We start from the raw sequence: 5,667 nt of genomic DNA, 5'->3' as shown, positions 1-5,667 counted from the left end.
AGTTTATATTTTTTTGTTTTTTTGTTTTTTTTGTTTTTTCAATAAACAGAGAATAAGTGATCTTCCAGTACACCTATCATCTGTATGCATGTATGTGGTATGATGCACCTAATTCTATTTGATTTATTTTTTCAAAAGAATTAACCGATGCGTTTCTTTGCTTGGATTTTTCCATTCCTCTAGACGGACTGTGCGCTGCCGATTTATGTAACCGAGGAATGATGCGTGTTATATCGAGATTGGTGTCATCAACCAAGTGATCCTTCTCTTCCTTTAGAAAACGTGTCAACCCTCCTATTGACCACTATATCTCCATGTTTCCACTAGATTATCCTAAAATCGTTTGGGACAAGAGAGAAAAGAAGGGAAAGATATTTTTGTTCTGAAGTTTGTGTTTTAGAGGGGATTTATTTTTCAAAAATGATTTTTTTGTAAGAATGGTTGGCCAAGGTAGGCTTATGTGTTTATGCTTGTTTGATTAAACACTTATGAAGTTAAGAAAATCTTGTTATTGACGTTGTGATTTTGACAACTTAGATAGCTTCCCTTGAACCTTTTTTGAATTCGGCTCGTGGTACCATCATGGATTTCTTTTGTTTTTTGATTGTCCTTATTTTTGCCTAAAACACCCTTTTGTGGCGTTTTAGCGGACTTTTGTTTTTGTTCGTTTTTGCAACCCTAACTTTTGCCTAGGTCACCCTTTCGTGGGATTCCTAGCGGGTCTTTTGCTCTTATTTTTGCGCAGCCCCCTTTTTGGGTTTCCTGCCGAGCTTCTTTTATTTTAAAGGATTTCTTTTTATCCATGATGGCACTTGTCGAGGCCAAGGGAAGGTGCTCCAAGTTGTCACACACACTTCCACATAAAAATGATGCGGGTTTATTATTATTAAGACAATTTTAACCTCATTCATGCTTATTCAAACAGGGTTAAAATAATGTGGTCTAGAATTTTATTGCAAGCAAGAAAAGAAGCAATAAGAAATAATAAAGAATGATTTTATTATAATCATAATGGAAACATGTGCCCTATCGAGGCTCGGGGGTCGGGCTGTCCCCGAGGAGTAATCTCTAATAGTCATCAGGTCTATACATCCCTATCGGAAGGAGAAGAGCACTTGTTGACGACGACCGGCCTTGACGCTTGTGAACCGGCCTTCCTAAAGATCTGGCTTAAAGAACGTCGAGAAGGATCTTGGTTCCTCTTCGTCCTTTGATCTTTATTAGGGTTGTATCCTAACCCTTGTTTCCCCGGATTATCCTTGATAATGGGTAGCTCGGGAATTCCTTGGGAATCCTTGCCAAGTCCTTGTCCTGGCAAGTATCCGTTCTTGGTGAGCATGGAGGCTACCTTCTTCATTTCTCGGGGAAACGTTTCAACATTAGAAATTTCCAATGCTTGGAAGGCGGTTTCTAGAGCTTCCTCCGCTGCATCCACGTAAGGTATGGTGGATGGCTTGCTGATGAGTATGTCATCTTTAGCTTGTACAGTCACCAGCTTGTCACCCACTATGAATTTTACTTTTTGGTGGAGCGTAGAGGGAACAGCTTTCGCATCATGAATCCAAGGTCGGCCGAGGAGACAGCTGTATGCGGGAGTAATGTCCATCACTTGAAATTCGACGTTGAAGATGGTGGGTCCAATTTGGATTGGGAGATTGACTTCTCCCACCACTTCTCTTTTAGAACCGTCGAAAGCTCGGACGATCATGTTGCTCGGGCGCGTTTGGATTCCCTTGATTGCCACTTGCTCGAGCGTTCTTTTTGGCATTACGTTCAAGGAAGATCCATTATCCACCAAGACTTTAGCGATGTGATACTCCTTGCACTTTACAGAGATGTGCAAGGGCTTGTTGTGATTTGGTCCCCCAGCGGGGATTTCTTCATCGGTGAAAGTGAGGTGATCATTAGCCGTGATGTGACTAACAATCCCCTCAAACTTGTCTTGGGAGATAGTGTGCGACACATATGCCTCGTTCAAGACTTTCAACAGAGCTTGCCGATGCGGTTCGGAGCATAGGATCAACGACAACAGAGTAATCTTTGCTGGTGTTCTATGAAGTTGATCCACGATGGAGTACTCGCTCTGTCGGATAAACTTTAACAGCTCATCAGTCTCCTCCTCGGATTCTTTGTTTTCCTCGGTTTTCTCTTCTTTTTCTTTCCCTTTATTCTTGGGAGCTTTATCATGAAGATCTTCGGGAGTGTAGATCCTGCCACTCCTAGTCATGCCCCCAAGTCCAGCGATGTTAGAGATATCGCTGTCGGCAGAAGAATGGATGTCGTATATCCATGGCACAGCCTTATTTGATTCGTGGGGAAAAGGCCTTGGAGTAGTGATCCTTAACGGTGTTGGACCTTCCCTTTTGTTCGTCTTGATTACCAACAATGGAGTTGACGTGTGTTCGCTTGGCACGGTTGTTGGCTTACACTTGATAACGAACGGCGTGCGATCCATTCTTTGAACATACGCATCGATTAATTCTTTCTTTTTATTAATGTTTATTAATGAATTACTAGGAGGGATGTATGAAATGCAAACCTAGATCCCTCCATGATCTTTGATAAGAATGCATGATATGAGATGATGGCGATGAATATGCATGCATTGTGTTTATTCAACTAAGCATTATCATGTTTTTAGGATGTCCCTAAGATGATGCATGATATTGCTTGGTTTGGATAAATAACCCTTTTTTCTTTTTTTTGGGTATTTTGTTTTCTGTATTTATTTTTTTTTTGGGTGAAAAGGGAATCTACCTATATGAATGTGATGAAGGTAGATGTTAACACCATGTAACGGAAGATTCTTATTCCTATTTATTCTTATTTTAAAAAGGAATGTTGTATGTTTAAAGAATGCAATGTATGCTCAAACAATGTCACATAAACAATGCACACACAATTCACTCATCCACGAACAGTCACGAGCGAATCACGAGGTAGGGGTATCCTGCAGAAAAGTGCATATTCAAGGTGGTTCTAACTGTTCTCACCGGTCTGAGGCCCCCAAGGTGCCCCCATTATAGAGACCCAATTCCTCTCGTCGTAAGTCGATGGAAAGCTCCAACGCACTGTCGGACTCGAGTTCATGGTTATCACCTTGAGTGATGTTTTCCGACAACGGTCTACGGGCACCTAGGCCCATTCGACAACCGGCCGTACTAACATCCACTCCCTATGGCTTTCCACTCATGCCCCCGGGTATAGAGGGAACTGTTGTGTGCAAAGGTTTGTGTGCAGTTTATATTTCAAACAATTGCGGAAATTTAAACATACAACAGTTATTAAAGCCAAATAGATAAAACATATTATCATACAAGCGAGGGGTAATCAAGTAATTTTAGAGTATCATTTTAGAAATAATTCATCACTAAATGGGACTGACTCTCGAGGCTTCCCCAGCGGAGTCGCCATCTGTCGCCACCCGCCGAAACGGACCTTGGCATTCGCGACGATGGTCGGACTCTTTTTAATGTTTGGAAAAATGATGGATTGTTAGAACGACTTATTCTCAAACTGAGACCTCATCGAACTAACAATTTTATTGAATGAGTCACCAATCCATGTTAATCCCAAGCGGGACCCTCCATGGATTAGTGGTTTTCGCAAAAAGAAGGGTTCTTGGAGTCGCCACTGTCGCCACCGGCCCGAAACGGGCTTTCGGCATTCGCGAAGGATGGTTGGACTCTCATTAGTTTTGAAAAGTGGTGGATTATTAGAACGACTTATTCTCAAACTGAGACCTTATCGAACTAACAATTTTATTAAATGATTCACCAATCCATGTTAATCCCAAGCGGGACCCTCCATGGATTAGTAGTTTTCGCAAAAAGGGTTCTTGGAGTCGCCACCAATGTTTTACTCAAAACATTGGAAAAAGAGTTAAGGCAATTGATTTTGCAAATCAACTTAGGCCATTACAACCAGAGTTGGGTAAGGGAGTCGGTTACGTGCGGGGAAGGTGTTAGCACCCCACAACGCCCCTTTCGGGTTCCCTATGACAGATTATTTCATGAATAATAGCTTAAAATTATTAAATTACCCCTATTTATTAGAACGATATTAAGTGAATTATCTACATGATGAAAGCTTTAAACATGCAATGCAACAATCAGAAAGCGATAAAGAAAGCAATAAAAGACGAGTTTTGGAAGAAAACCTCTTGAAGCGTGCTTTTATATATTTAAAAGAACTAGGAGGCTTTTTGGCGCTCCTTCCCACTACACGCTCGCTTTCTCCTTTCCCTAAAATAAAATTTTTACTATGGAAATCAAATAGATTTCCCTTCGACTCGTTCGAATCTCAAGCAAATGGCTTATGATTCAAGAACTTCGTCGGATTGGCTTTCAGAGAGATTTCTAGGGCAGAGCACTGCTCAAAAACCCAAGAATACTCAGCCAGGGGGTCCAGAATAGCTGGAAAAGTGTGGAATGACGTCCAAATGACGTCTTATTTATAGGGGTGAGGCGCAGTACGGCCTCTGACATCAATACGGCCCGTACTGAAGATTTGAACTACAGTACGGCCGTATTGAATTCAGTACGGCCGTACTGAAGTTTCAAAAACTTCAGTACGGCCGTATTGGTTTCAGTACGGTCGTATTGGGTTCAGTACGGCCGTATTGTAGTGCAAATTGTTCAGTACGGCCGTACTGAACTTCCAGGAGGCCGTATTGAGCTTCAATTCTCCCACATCTTTATTTTAAGCTACTCTAAGACCTCTAAACCTACAGATAATCATCCTAGGGTCTTCTAGGAGTCCTTCTGGCTGACTTTCCTTCGGTCTTCGAGAGTCTTCGAGTCTTATTTCCGACCCGGACAATTTTAGGGGTCTACAGCTGCCCCCCCTTTACTTAGTCAAACGGCTTTTTGGTGTACCGGTTGACAAGTAAAGGAGTTGACCCAACTGTCCGGGGAATAGGCCATCCTTCTGACTTGTAGTGTCTTCCGGTGGAAAATTGTTGAGTAGCCTCTCCAGGTTTTGCTTCGCTCGCCGCCCGAGCCGGAAGCTGCATACCTCCGTGCTTCTGAACACTTTGGTAGCGTGAGTACCGCCTCTCCAGGCTCAACTTCACTCGACGCCCGAGCTGGAAGTTGTGAGTACCGCCTCTCCAGGTTTAGCTTCGCTTGCCGCCCAAGCTGGAAGCTGTGAGTACCGCCTCTCCAGGCTTAGCTTCGCTCGCCGCCCGAGCTGGAAGCTGCATACCTCCGTGTTTCTGATCACTTCGGTAGCGTGAGTACCGCCTCTCCAGGCTCTGCTTTGGTGTTTCTGACAACCTAGGCAGTTGAGTTTGCCCTCTCCAGGGTTAGCTTCACTAGACACCCTAGCCGGAAGCTGCGAGTACGGTCTCTCCAGACATAACTTCACTCGATGCCCGAGCCGGAAGTCGCATACCTCCATGTTTTCTGAACACTTCGGTACTTGAGTTTGCCCTCTCCAGGGTTAGCTTCACTAGACACCCTAGCCGGAAGCTGTGAGTACGGTCTCTCCAGACATAACTTCACTCGATGCCCGAGCCGGAAGTTGCACACCTCCATGTTTTCTGAACATTTTGGTGATTGAGTTTGCCCTCTCCAGGGTTGTGCATACCTCGGTGCTCTCGACAACTGGGTAGCTGAGTATTGCCTCTTAGGCTTTGTGCATACCTCGGTGCTCTCGACAACTGGG

The sequence above is a fragment of the Cajanus cajan genome, chromosome 8 (assembly GCF_000230855.2).
Source record: "Cajanus cajan strain Asha chromosome 8, NIPB_CcT2T_4, whole genome shotgun sequence".
Classification (NCBI taxonomy): Eukaryota; Viridiplantae; Streptophyta; class Magnoliopsida; order Fabales; family Fabaceae; genus Cajanus; species Cajanus cajan.
This window is presented reverse-complemented; position numbering follows the sequence as displayed.